Source organism: Xenia sp. Carnegie-2017, unplaced genomic scaffold (assembly GCF_021976095.1).
Source record: "Xenia sp. Carnegie-2017 unplaced genomic scaffold, XeniaSp_v1 HiC_scaffold_2, whole genome shotgun sequence".
NCBI classification, from domain to species: domain Eukaryota; kingdom Metazoa; phylum Cnidaria; class Anthozoa; order Malacalcyonacea; family Xeniidae; genus Xenia; species Xenia sp. Carnegie-2017.
Genome location: NW_025813482.1, coordinates 2,579,544 through 2,594,473, shown reverse-complemented (window position 1 = coordinate 2,594,473; position 14,930 = coordinate 2,579,544). Strand labels below are relative to the sequence as shown.

Genomic DNA, 14,930 nt, shown 5'->3' with positions numbered 1-14,930 from the left:
TTCCTCTTTTCTATTCTTTTAATAGACTGCACTCACACAAACAACTGGAGTACTGTAATGTTACAATGTGCATCAACATATTAATCATGCAACGTCGTTCTTATTTTTTTAACTTTGGGGAAGGTTATGGTCACTTTGTTCCTTGTAATGTGTATGCTATATTTTGTTTATGCTGTATATTAAAGATCGTTAAATGTCAATGGTTGTCTATTCATTTAATAAAGAGTACAAAGTTCATGTGAGCAGAGACGAAACTAGAACTTTAATTGGGGAGGGTTTATATTCATATATTCAGTTGTGCGCTACTGATTTCTTTTGAATTCCAATTTCTTTCAAAAGAAATTAGTATGGCCCGACGTAATATATGAATATACACCCCCTCCCCCAATTAACGTTCTAGTTACGCCTCTCCATGTGAGGGAATTAATATTTACTGATAAACTTTTGCAAGAAGCAATTGTTTATTTGCTTTACGGTGAGGATATAGTTGGCGATAAATACTTAGTCAGTAGCGTAGCCTGCCAGCAAACTTTAATCTCGAAATGTGAATTTAAGGACATTATTATTATTCATTTTGTTAGAAATTTATTCTTTTCATGGTACGTGAACAAATAAAAATTAACATAGTATCATAGGTAGTACGTCTATAGCAGTGGACTAAACGGTGTATGAAAAAATTTAACGGATAAGACAACGTTGTTTATGTTGTCAGCTTGTAGGATTTGCAAAATCCATTAATGGAATAGATTGTTAGACTTCCAATGAATCATCTGGCAGTAAAATGTTTGTAAATAGTAACAATTTTAAGAATGAGAATTGTGTTACCGAGAAGCATTTTTGAAATAGATTGCGCACAAAATAACTTAGTTAAGAAGCAATTCGAACTCATAGGGTTAAAATATGGCACATATTGTCCAAGCCAAAAAAGTTTTGCAAAATTTGTCAAAAACATAAAAGAACGCTTAGCAAATCTTTATTGATTATTCATATTTCATTATTTGTATTTTCTTTGGCTCAAAATTATGCATAATTCATGAAAAGTATGAAGCAGCATTCAAAAAAGGAAATTTAAATATTCAGCACTTTTGAACAACGAGCCATATTTTGAATCTGTGTGTTGTAATTGCTTTTTAAATGTCTCATTTTCGTGCGCAAGCTATTTTAAAAATTTTAGAAGGCAACACAATTCTCATTCTGAAAATTGTCATTGTTAGCGATAATTTCACTGTCAGATAGAACATTGGTCCAACTATTTCTAACAAATGTTTTTGCAGATCTTGCAAGCAGATGTCTTTAGTGACGTTTTCCAAACTGTTCAGTTTTTTAATAGACCTTGTAGTAGCTACGCCATTCTAACTACCCCAATCCTGCTAATAAATTGATGTTATTTTAGTACTTAATTATAAATATAAAGAGTTAACAAGAAGATAAGGACATTGCATGGTTTAGTATAATTTCACATTCTGTAAATATTTCATAAAAAAATAAAACATGTAACCCAGTTTTCACAGGCTTATGAAATCATGGATACCTTTGGGAGAACTAAAGATCGAATGTTGAGATTGATAGTGATCTGATTGTTTGATACACTGAGGCTAATATAAAACGAGCTAGTTCAATCAGTTCACGAAATTTATTGTTTTTCTTTTATAATAAAGAATCGATGATCATCGAATTTGACTTAAACTTAATGTCAATTTCATCTTAGTATACTGGAAAAATAAACTAAAAGTTTGGTGTTAGCATTGACAAAAGATGCGACAGTAATTTTATGTGTCAGTGTGTGAGAAATAAGCCACAGTTTTTAAGAGTAGCTGCTGCGCATGCGCAGATCAATATCATCTGTTAAAAAATGTCTATCTTGCTACATATTTTTGTTATCTTTTGGCCATTATAGAATAAGCAAATGACTATGGGGGCATAAGCTTTTAAGTGATAACGCCTTGTCATTCTCATGAAACATTGCGGAGTCAATGATGATTTCAATATTCCATATGTTCAAATATTTTGGTAGTAGTGCATAGTAATTGGTCTTGAGTTGGAGATTTTCTTAATTTTGGGTAAGTCATTGTTTATAGCTAAACGATGTACATTTAAAGTTTTATTGACTCTTACAGACACAAGATTTGTTCAAATGTAATCAGTTTCTCTTAAAAAAACACCAGCTGGTTCGTCTTCACTGAGCTGACATTAAATTACTCTTTTTCCATGCAGAGCAAAGCAAGTTTTAAATTTTAAACAACAGCTGTTGAGTACGATTGACGGATACAAGTCTCCTGCTAATTGGCTATTGACTTGTGAGTTACCTTACTGTCGTCTTATTAAAAGTAGAAAAATGTGAAAGTAGTCACGGTGTTGCAAGGCTCAGTTCTAAGAGGAAAGGTCACCAAACTTGCATTTTACATACTGGAATTATTTAAACCAATATTCGTAAATGTTTTGTAAGTACCTGTTCCAGATATCGACTCACAAATAAAAAAGGGAAAGAAGTAACTAGACAATTTGCTCCTGAATCTTATCTCCAGCTGACAGGGAAAGGTAATTAATTTTATAAGATGGGTGACAGAAAAAATTGCCTGAAGAGCCCTCCCTCGCAGTTTAATTTATCATTTTGAATATTTGGGGAGCGATTTTCCATTAGTTCTTTATGCCAAAGGTTGGGATCTGGCGTTTTACCTAACAATTTTGTTAATGCAATGAACATCAAAGGTGAACTCGTAATTATGAAAGCCTTTAAAGCAAATGTTTCTGTCAGTAACTACTGAAAATATTTATTGGGATGCTGTTCTTTAGGTGACTTTCTTCTTTCTGCAGTTTGAACAATGCATGTGGCTTCTTAACCCTTCGTAGGATGCGTGTTTTGTATTATTTGGTCTTAATCCCCAGTAATCAATGTAGATTGATGTTGGATGTAAGTTGTCAATTGGCATGATGGCTGCCAGTACTAGTCGAGTGCGTTATCTAACCAATAAGAGCAATAAGTAATGTTATTAGATATACATACAATACTAAGTTTCACAGTAAAGTGAGTCCAGAGTTTAATTTATTTATTATGTAGAGGTGCACTTATATGTAATTACACTATCAAAAGTATGCTCTCTTATAAAAGGTCAATGAAGGGCAATCAAGTTTTCAAAAATTTAAGGTGAATGCTGGATTTTCATGTTTTAATGTCAAATTTTATAGCTCCATACTGCATACGCTAAATTGTAAGACAATATAAGTAATGCATGTCTTTCATACTGTAATCCTTTTATCTTCTAAAATTTTAAAATGGTCCTATAATGGGAAAATTTAAATATCTAAAATAACTCTGAGTAATATCATTTCAATCTTAAAAATAAGGTAATGGGATGATCGGGCGTAAAAGATATGAAAAAACAGCTGCAAGAAAACATTTAAACGAGGCAACAGTTTTCCAGGCTGTTTTCGTACTGACTAAACGCCAATTGAGCAAACAACTTTTGCTTCATATGGTGATCCGTGGAGATTTGTAAGCAGTGATGTTGGTATACAGCAATTCAAAATAGGTACGCATTGTGTAGATGCTTTATATGGTGTTCGGTGGAGATTTGAAAACAGTGATGGTGGCATACAGCAATTCAAAATAGGTACGCATTGTGTACATGCTTCATATAGTGGTCCGTGGAGATCTGTAAACAGTGATGGTGGGATACAGCAATTCAAAATAGGTGCACATTGTGTACATGATTCATATAGTGCTCGGTGGAGATTTGTAAACAGTAATGGTGGCATACAGCAATTCAAAATAGGTACGCATTTTGTACATGCTTCATATGGTGGTCCGTGGAGATTTGTAAACAGTGATGATCGCATAACAGCAATTCAAAATAGGTACGCATTGTGTACATGCTTCATATGGTGGTCCGTGGAGATTTGTAAACAGTGATGATGGCATACAGCATTTCACGTAAAACATCCTCATCAATAAGAAATTCACCAGTCCTTGATTTACTGTCTCTAGTTAGTACAACATAAGCCGCATCACTCATGATGTCTGTATTACGACATTGTTGTAGAGCATCTCCACCAGCAAGCATCTCCATTGCTGCTGTCTCGATAGGTCAAGTCCTGTGAGTGAGGGCGTTTATATAAAGAAGAGGAAACACAAAGTAAGCCTCTAGGGCAGTTGTCTATGGATGAGGAAACTAATGTTAAAATGCACGAATGAGGAAGCACAGTAAGCACACGTATATGTTTACATACAGTAATACATAAAAGAACTCAACCAAATAATTCCTTAAAAAGATTATAAAGTCGTTCAAGTGACAGAAAAATGAAAAAAAATATTTAGATCGCTACTATAGGATGCATGCCATACCTCCTGTAGCACAATGTTAAAATTAGCCCCTAGCTATATGACACTGTAACACGTAACTGACCTGTTTTTGGCCAAAGAGCGTTCACTGCTACACCATCATCTTTAAATTCTTCAGCCATACCAAGAACACACATGGACATACCATATTTGGCGATCGTGTATGCTATCAACATACCAGAACATAAAAATCGGGTTTAATTCACTGACAAAAGTGACTGACTTTTCTCGTATAGTTCGCAGGGCACGTAGCTAAGTACATAAATATGAGCACTACCAATTTTAAAAACTGCACGGTTAATACTTTTGATTGAATTAATGTCCACAAAAAATACAGAATATATGTAGTGAATAAAAGTGTTTTGAACAAACTGAAAAAGCTGGAAAACAGAACTGGTTGACTACCTTATAGCTACATATGTATGGCACACACGTGTAAGAGGGGCCTTCGGACTCAACAGCTAAGTACGTGGAGCTACTTGAAATGAAATACGATGGCCTACCTACGTGTCCTTTAAACCAAAGAGGTTTCATGTTTAATGGCGGACTGACGTTTAAAATATGAGGGTTCTTGGCCAATTTCAGATATGGAATACACGCTTGAGAGCTACATAAATTAAACATCGTAAAGAAATGAGATGAATAAAAACACCATACGTAGTCAGCAATTCCAAGTAGGATAGGTTAGGCTATTTGGGTACTTAATAGAACAAAGATTTTTACCATAAAAATGTTCCTCTGTTTTTGACACCGTGCATTAGGTCGTATCTGAGAAAAAAATAAACATTACTAAATACATACATAAGATACACACACGAGACTCTCGCCATTATGTTTAGAGATACAATTCCTTATTTTAGACCCAATTCCTTAACTAATATAGCCGTTTGTACTTTCTCAGAATTTTGGTTAGAATTACTTTTTTAACTCCCCTTTGAGCAATAGCTACAAATGTTGAACTAATAGGCACATTTTAACGATTTACATCAAACAATAGATCGCACAAGTCGCTTAACCTCATTATTCATCTTTAGACTATATAACCAATGGTTATGAAAATTGGTAAAAAGATCTTTGAAATTTGGTTTGCAGGAAACGGAAGTAGTAAAAACATACATGAAACATCAAAATAAAACATAGCGAGTTATTTTATAGTATTCGTATTTGGGTGGTGTAGGTCAAAATACGTTATTAAGATTTAAGAGAGTGAGGTAAAAGGTTCAAGGAACTGAAAAAGAATAAAAAATCATCTACCTAACATTTGTACTACAATGGTTTGAAAAGATGAGGACAATCTAGGAGACAATTTTTTTTTCAAGAGAACAAGAAGATATAGACAAATTTTCTTTTGATAGAACATGGAAATACATATTAACAAATCTTCTTTTAAATGAACATGGAGACATTAGCAAACAGATTTTCTGTAAAGAACTTCCAAAATGTGTGCAGTCAAAACTGCAGAAAAGGAAACTTGAGTTGAAAATTTCAGCTGTTTTTGTAAACCAGAATGTTGTTAGACTGTAGAGTAAGATTTTAAAATAGCAAATTACTAGATTATGTCATTGTAAACAATATCTTCATCAAAAGAGAAAGAATCCTTTTAGGCAAATACTATTACAAGGAAAAAATATTTAGCACTCTGTCGCCAAAACGGTAATAAAATTTTCCCTCACTATCCTATAAATACCTGGAAATTCCTTATTCTAAGAGTGCTACATAATTCTTTATAATATGCATATCTACAAGAAAAAATCTTTTTCGATTGAAACCAATATCTTTTGCAAGAATTAAACATCAAACATTGTTGACTACGTACATCAAAACAGACATCAAAAACTGACCTTCTTCAGCAGCTGTGTAAATTGTTCCTGGGAGCTTTGGATGCGGCTCAGCTGTTTTAGCAGCAATGACAATATTTGCTCCATCCTGTGCTGCCTTTAAAGCTATAGGTTTACCAATACCACGACTTGCTCCACTAATAAAAATTGTTTTCCAGCAAGTTTTCTAGACAACAAGAGAAAAGAGTCTAGACAATGAAATGCTACCATTGATTGGTTTAAAGTCAAGTTTGCTTTGTATTAGCCTGTGCAAACCAATATGAGCTAAATCAATTAAATTCATGAAAGACAATTTGCAAATCAATCATCAATACATATATGTAAGAGGGCAAATTCAAACATTTGTTTATGCATTATCATTATTTAGTAATAGAAATGAAAGATATTTTTCATGTTTGCACTGGTTTATTATGCAAACCTCAGATACGTCTTGAATAATTAATGATCAAAAAATAGAAAATCCAATGAGAAAATAATACATGTATGATTAAAAACTATTACATTTTATCATCAGAGTGCATAAATAAAGGTTTCTTTGCCTTTCGTTCAGACCAAAAACGGGAAGGATTTTTAATGCGATCATTTAAATAAAAATCAATAAACTGTCTAAAATACTTGTCATAGAGAAATTCATCAGGTAAAAAAGGCCAGTTGACATGACATTCAAAAATAAGCAAATGATTGTTCTTCACAATCAACCTTCCAACATTCTGCTTTGACAGAAATGCCGAAAATTAGAGCAATCTTCTCGTACTTACCCCGTGTTTAGCATGATTCAAAGATATAAACTATTCAATTCGAAATTTTGAACGATGAAATTGATCTTTGACCATTTGACGTTGTCGTGCTTATTGATGATACTGTATTTTCTTTGCGCAACATTTTGGGCAACAGGCAGTACTTATGGATAAAACGGGACATGCTTATTTCAGCCATTTGGCGCGAACTCACTATAATGTTCACTGATTTTGTTGTTCTCATGGAAAATGGAAGACGAATTTGTGTCTTCAAGTCTTTCTACCACTCACTTGCGTGTAAAACTAAACTGAAACGCGATCGATGGGATGACTACTTGTGTTCAAACTTCAACCGCACCGAATCATGGTATCGAGCAGAAATTGATAAATTACGCTCAGAAATATCTGAATTGGAAGCCGAGCTAAACGAGGACAAGCAGTCGTTTTCAACTGTACATTTACTCCAGACTCTTGACAAGTTGACTGAAAACTTACCACACGACAAAAAGACTTTGTTAGATGGAAAAGATATTCATGGCAAACTGCATGATGATGGCCATATCGATATAGAACGTCTAGAAAAGTTTACAGGCTTGTATATTCATGATATAATAATCCAAGTTGAGAAAGATGATGGGGTTAAATGTATTAGAAAACATCAAATACAAGGGGCTTGTCGTGGAATTGAATTTCAAATGAAATTCTCAGTAGAAGAGGTCACTCAGCAAGATAGTCAAAGTCAGTCAGATAAATACAGTATAAAAGACAAGCTCGACTAGCAGAGTCAAGTCTCTCTATGCATGAGTGTTTGTTATTCAACAAATAATAGATGTTTACCAGTATTGCACAGTCTTATGCAAACTGAGGAGACGTATAGAAGAAATTGAGAACAGATCAGTGATCTCCATCCGCTTTAGAGTTCTCACAAATTTCTCCTTGGTTGTATAATCAAGTGCAAACACAAAAAACATGTTTTTTTTTTCTATAAAATACCAATCATGCAAAACAGATAAATTTAAAACAAATGTTTTAATTTTTCTTATAGCATGTATTTATGATTGATTTGTAAATTCTCTTTAGTTGATTTCATTCATTCAGCTCCAGTGGTTGAGCTCATATGGGTTTGCACAAGCAAATTGCAAACTCAGCCATCATTGCAGGCATTTTATTGTTGTTATTTTATAAACCTGTATGTGTGAACAATGAGGCATAAATGAGGTGATTTGAATCAGATGTGAAACATTTATCTTAGCAACAAACAAACAAACAAACAACATTTGTATTCCGGCCAGTAATAATCCCCGCCAGGGGGGTTGACCGGTCCATGAACTTTTCTATGCCAAACGTCTCTATCTCTCGCCATATCTCTCGTTATACCCATCACCTTCATATCACTGTTCACAGCATCCATCCATCTCCTTCTTGGTCTACCTCATTTGCGGACTCCATCAACATTCATATGCAACGTTCTACGAATTTCAGCACTTTCTTCCCTCCTTTCCACATGCCCAAACCACCTCAAACGCTGGCGCCTTACCCAATTCTCGATACACTCCATCAACCTATCTCTCCTTTCCTATCCATCTTCTCAATCCCTGCTTTCCTTCAACACTCCATATCCCAAAACACTTCCCATCCTTGTACAATTCTCCCTTCTGCTTCAACGTCGACTTTCCGCACAACATTCCTGACAACTCTAAAACTCCACCACACTGCTTGAACTCTGTTCCTCACCGCTTGCTCGCATCCTCCACCATCATTTAACACATCCCCAGAATATTTAAACCCGATACACCTTCAAACTCACGTCACCCAGTTCAAACCGTTCAATCGCGACTCGCCCAGCACTTCGACACGTCCCGCACTCAAAATCAGTTACTCTTGTCAATGCACCACGGACACCTGAACATCTTCCATGAACCCACTTACTGCATTTCCACACATTATCGAATTCACTCCAACTCTTTTCCCACACACACCATGGCCATTTATCACTGTCCTTCACCTCCACCTGCCTCGAGCATCTCATGCCCTTCGTCTTTGCCTCATTCACTTTCAGTCCCTTGACTGCTATTGCCGTTTTCCATTCTCGGTACCATTCCATGACTTTCTGCTTCGACTCGCCACCAAGACATGTCATCTGCATACAACAAACACCAGCATCCTTCTTTTCTTCTCCCTTCCTCTGTCAGTACATCCATCACACAAGCAAACAGTAACGGCGACAAGACTGAACCTTGATGAACACCAACTTTTACCTCAAAAACACCAGATCTAACACCTTCCTCCGTAACCACCGCCTCTACACCTTCATAAGTCTCCATAACTGCCCGAACCATATTCTCTGTCACACCTTTCTTACGCAGCGCGTACTCGATCACCTTTCTCGAACTCTATCAAACGCCTTCTCCAAATCTACAAACACCATATACAATTCTCTGTCCTTCTCAAAATTTCTCCTGCAGCTGCCTCAAACAAAACACGCATCCGTCGTTCCTCTCCCCGATATGAATCCATACTGCTCTTCCCCATCCGAACAACTTCCTCAACCTTCTTTCAAACACTCTCTCTACTATCTTCAACGCATGCTCCATCAGCAATAGTCCTGTAATTCCCACATACCGTCCTGCTCCTTTCCATTTGTGCAGCGGGACCACTAGACTCTTTCTCCATGTACTCGGCATCTTTGAGCCCCTCAAAACCTCGTTCGCTACATTACACAACTCTCTCACATAGCTCATTGTCCAACATTTCGCTACCCACTTCCTCGGTCCTGTCGCCTTTCCTTTCTTCATCTTGCGAAGCCGCCGCCACCTCATCAACAGTCACTGTTTCCCACGGCCCCAAAACTTCATCCGCTTCAACTTCTCATTCCACTCATTCTCTACATTCATCAAACGGTCACAGTACGCCCTCCACACTTCTTGTCTTCCAATAACCCTTCAACTCCCCATCGTGGTTCTGCACGCCGGGCACCAAATATCGTTCCTCCTTCTTGCTCCTTCTAGCCGTTCTAAACAACGCTTTTCGTCCATTCTCCTGCATTTAAAGCTATTTCGCTTTAGCCACCTCCTTTCCGTTTCCCGGTCAGATCCTTTGCAGTCCACTTTCTCCACCTTTAAATGCTTCTTCGCATCCACCACTTCCATTCCACCATTCTTTACTACTTCTAACATACCTTCTCCGCTGCCGTTAAACACCCTTCTCCACGTCCATCGTTCTCCACCGTCTCACCCTCAACATTCCAATGTTGCAATTTCGTCACGGAACACTGCTTCCCTTCATTCGATCGTAACTTCCATAGCTTGCCTTTACCCTCAACCTTTCTCCTCTTCACCTTCTGATTCTCCAGTCCATGACCAGCAGCTTGTGCTGGTCACATTCTTCTCCTGCAATCACTTTTGCATCCTTCCGTTTTTCTCTTCTTCATTCACCAGTATATAATCCACCACCGTCCTACTGTCACTAGATTCATACGTCACGCTTGCTTTCTTCCTTATAAACCACGTATTCCACCATCCCACAACTCGCTGCTAACTCCAGTATCGCCTCGCCTTCAGCATTCATATCACCAACTCCAAAACCTCCACGCGCACAGTATCCTCTTCTTAGGCTTCCCACATGACCGTTCCAATCACCAAGCATCACACATCGCCCTCTAATGTCTGCTCTGCATACACGCTGTCGTGAACTTTTCCTTCTCCTCCGCGCTTCGTCCAACCTGCGGAGCACACCACCACAACGAAACTCACAACTTCGGCCTCAATAACTACATCAACTCTCAGGACTCTGTCCGAAACTCTCTTCACTGCTACAACCGACTTCGCCCAATCCTCTCATCGCTTAAAGCCAACACCATTCGTGCCACCCCGTTTCCCTTCCAAAACCATAAAATCTTGCTCCATTATCTACCCTTTATGACTCTCGTACCTTCACCTTTAAACCACCTCCTGAAACCCACGCATCGCTTTCCTTCTCTTCAACGCTGCGCCAACTTCTGCACTCCTTCCCTTCATTGTCCCAACGTTCACTGTTGCCTACCCGAAGGGTGACACTTCCCCAACATTCGATCTGGAGATTCTTCGCACCCCCTGCCCACTGAAGAGCTGCCGGGGCTGGGGCCATTTCTTCTTTTCCAAAGTTCATGAATTTTGTTGGAATTAAAAGTTTACGGTAGGATGCCCTTCCTTACACCAACCCCTTTTAGTCGTCTTTTACGACACGCAGAGGATACGTTGGCGCAATTCTAACGTTTATCTTAGCAATTGCTTATAAATCTGGTGCTGCTGTTAAGTAAATTGAACAACTTTGTAAAACTTCATTCCATTCAAGTGAGGCAATTACAATATTCTTGTTTAGTTGTTCTTTTGTTTGCATGAGAATTTCACAATTATTCTCATTACCGTTGCTTATTAGAACAATTTACATTGTTTGGGATATACTCAGGATGCTGTGGTGTATTGGAAAAATATATTGATTATTACTGAAAAAATTACTGTATCAACTGTATGAAGTAATATGAATTTATAAAAATTATGAAATTTGGTTTAGTTGAAAAAGTGTTAAAATTGATTTGTAACTAGGAAGCAAATTTCATTTTTTTCAAGGTGACCAAACTAAATTGATTAGCAATTTTTTGTAACCGTAAAGGTTGCCTAATATTACCGTTCAAATTAATTGATGATAAATCAAATTCACAATTGAAGTTTTTTATACAATGCTTGTTTGTTTAAATGTTGTTTATGGGTTTTTTTTTGTTTAGAGGTCATTTATGGCAGTTGATAGTTTCTAATTTGTTTATGCAAACAAATGCAAGACTGATAATTTAGTCTCAAAAGATCATCTGACTTCCATGTTAATATACAACTGAGTTGTTTACTCTGGTCTGAGATTATATCACAACAATGAATGTAATTGGTATCTATAAAGTTTGTCAACTGACTTGTGTCTCCATTTTTTATCACGTAACTGGTCTTGTTTGTCAAGTACCTGACTTTTTACCATACCTATGGTATAGTATACAAACTATCTCAGTATTTGCTAAAGGGATGTGCAAACTTTGTTGAACTTTCGAAGGAACTTTCGCCGTAAATTGCCTTTCAATATTTCAATAGCGATTGCTTTACTTCAATTGAGCAGAACATCCGGTTTGACTGTAAAGTGATAATCACAAATTATGTTGTCGAGATAATTTGACTTCTAGGTTTGAAATACCTTAGCTTGGAGCTTGGTCATTTTCGACAAATGAAAATTGTCTCTTTTGTGCGTGCAATCCTCAACCATGTCCCTCTGTTTTAATGAGTTTATAGTTTAAAGAAAAGTTAATCAAAGGAGGATTTTCTTTCAAGTTTCTATAATTACAAATAATGTCACAATCATTGTGGATTTTTAAAAAAAGTTGAACGACAATGAAATTTAAAGACATTATAGCTATATAAGAGTCATGCTGTTGGCTAATGAATAAAATGAAATACTTGCTTTTAGAGAAGCTTTACATTCAAGATTAAATAAGAGTTAATTGCAATCACAACTGAATCGTTGGCAATCTACTTCTATTCCATAAAGATACTCAGAAAGTAGCGAAAACAACGTATAATATTTAGACCGTTTTCATCAATTCATTTCACGACATTGCCATCTATTCATCAATTCAGGTTACCCATGTGTACGCTATGCGTACCTTTTTTAATTTTACTTTTTATACAAAATCTGCTTTTTGTTTCATTGCAGCAAAACAGGAGATGCTTATGAAACCCTCAGAATTATTTATCTGGAAGTCGGTTTGAAAAATGAAGAAGTATCTTCATGTTTTAAACATTTTTTGGAATATGTGCAAGAAGAAAAACAATTACAGCAGTTTTTTGTAACATTGCAATGTTATGGAAAATGGAAAAAAGACAGATTGAAAACATTTAACCATTTTCGTAGTAAATACCCAGAATTAGTGACGTATGTACCTTTACAAGATGATGACGTCATGACAGCTTGCAACAAGCAGCATCCAAATTTTCTTATAAACATTGTTTGGAAGATAATCGTCTCTAGAACTGGTGATGTTAAACCAACATTTGCTATGCAGGCCGTCACACCAACAAAACATGATAACGGTAATTTTCTTAAGAATATGCAAGCGAAATTCACTGGTTTATTGAAAAGTGTAGGTATAGAAAAATCAATTGAGGTAATACTACTTACCATGATAGAATAAGTGGAGGCGAAGTAGCCGAGGGGCTTTTTACAATAAATTTGTCATAAAAAATACGTAGATAAATCTTATTAACATTTTGAATTTGCCCTAAAAAAGGCAAGGTTATCCAATAACTTTATTAATGTAGCTACCATGGCACAAACTTCAAAGTACTTTTAACCGCAACGTTTTATAGAAGATAAGAAAAAGATTAAAGTAAAGTCTCCAAATTTAAAGTTGTGCGCAGACCCTTACTTCCAAGAGAAATTGCATGTGCGGTCTGTGCAGCTTTCTGCGCCTGTTTATTTCCGATTTTAGCACACTGAAATTTAAATGCATGACTGCAATTGGAAGTAATGTAAGGATTGCTTAATTAAGTGGCGATATTTTGCTTTCCATCACCATTTCTACTGTATGTTATTTTCTAAATTTTGGGAAAAACGACAAGTTGTATAGTTTTGCCATTTCTACACACTTTGGTTTTCGAATCCATCAAATTTCGATCTGTTGCCTTTGAAAACAGCTTAAAGGACAGGACTGGAAGATAAGTTAACAAAATTCTTCAAACTATAAAAAGAACACGCTGACTACTTCTCCTTTAGTTGCGGCTTTTTTTGGAAAATTGGTATTTTGTCCTCGTCGCATTTCTTTAAATAATTCTTGTTTAAAATATTTTCCCTAAAATCTGAAGAAAAAAGGCCTACCAAGCTTTCTTCTCGAACAGGCCAACCAAATACTGAAAAGTAAACTTCTGCATAACCAATCGCAAGTGACATTCGTAAAAAGAGGTTACAGAAAATACCAGACAATTGTGCTCTTTGCCTTTACCATGAGTGCAATGAGATAAAGACTGAATTATGGACAGACGTCATCATTGCAAAACGTTCAGAACTTACGTTTACTACATAAAAGAAACAAGTCATAAATTGTTGGTGATCAACATTTCTTCTTGTATTTTATCATTGAACTTAAGTGCATGTAAGGATATTTAAAGGAAAATAATGGTGACGTCACAGATGTGTTACTATTAAATAAATTAAAATTATGTTTTATTAGTGTTGCTACAGATAATGGAAAATACGTACATATGTGCATTAAAACCTAATAAATCACTGAGTACAGACTACACAGGTCAGTTCCTTTCCATGAATATATGGTGGACATGGTAAAGAACCACAATGGCCTTCAACAAAATACAATAATGCTCCATTTTATTTGCATGAGATCCAATATTGCTTCTGGCTTGCCATCAACACAAATGTACTCAGATCGCTTGTGAGTATAATGTTCAGCCATTAAATAACCTTTGTATTCCATAGTCCACCCTGAAGGGCAGATATTGCGCTGGAATCATCATGTGACTACCACGTGACTTAGCATGACATACAGCACATGGAGCATCTCGGTCGTGTAAGTTTGGATTTGGAAATATATGTTTCTCAGCAGAAGTAATCTCGTATTCAGTACCATAAATGATTGCTTTACTCTGAGCACCAGCAGCGTATTTCTCGTATATTGGATTCAATGGTAAACTGAGATAATTTGATCCACTCCCACTGTGTGAATAATACGATCCCCGATTGCTCCTGTTTTTCATAAAAGATGCTTTAGAACTGCAACTAATGAATACGACTACTTGGTTTTACAAGAACATAGGTTATGATACAAATGTCGATTCGCGTATATTGCGTCGAACATTTACATTTAAAAAAATATGACAGTCCAGTTTACGTTCTGAGCACATAAAAATTCTAATGAGCATATTTAATGAAATTCTTATGCCTGATTCACACACGAGTAAAATAAACAAAATCAAGAGCGTTAACAAG

At 36.2% G+C, this 14,930-nt stretch overlaps 1 long non-coding RNA gene and 1 pseudogene across 2 annotated transcripts; both read right to left on the bottom strand.

The window, feature by feature from the left end:
* Nucleotides 1-2,750: 2,750 nt before the first annotated feature.
* On the bottom strand, nt 2,751-7,038 carry LOC124439785. Of its 2 annotated transcripts, none has more exons than XR_006946463.1 (6): nt 6,936-7,038; nt 6,181-6,343; nt 5,063-5,107; nt 4,843-4,946; nt 4,404-4,505; nt 2,751-2,961 (listed from the first exon to the last, which is right to left on the bottom strand). It is a non-coding gene; the product is annotated as an uncharacterized LOC124439785 (long non-coding RNA). The 2 variants fall into 2 exon arrangements; XR_006946464.1 differs by lacking the exon at nt 2,751-2,961 and adding an exon at nt 3,027-4,092.
* Nucleotides 7,039-14,027: 6,989 nt separating this feature from the next.
* LOC124440452 lies at nt 14,028-14,698 on the bottom strand (annotated as a pseudogene).
* Between the last annotated feature and the right edge of the window lie 232 nt (nt 14,699-14,930).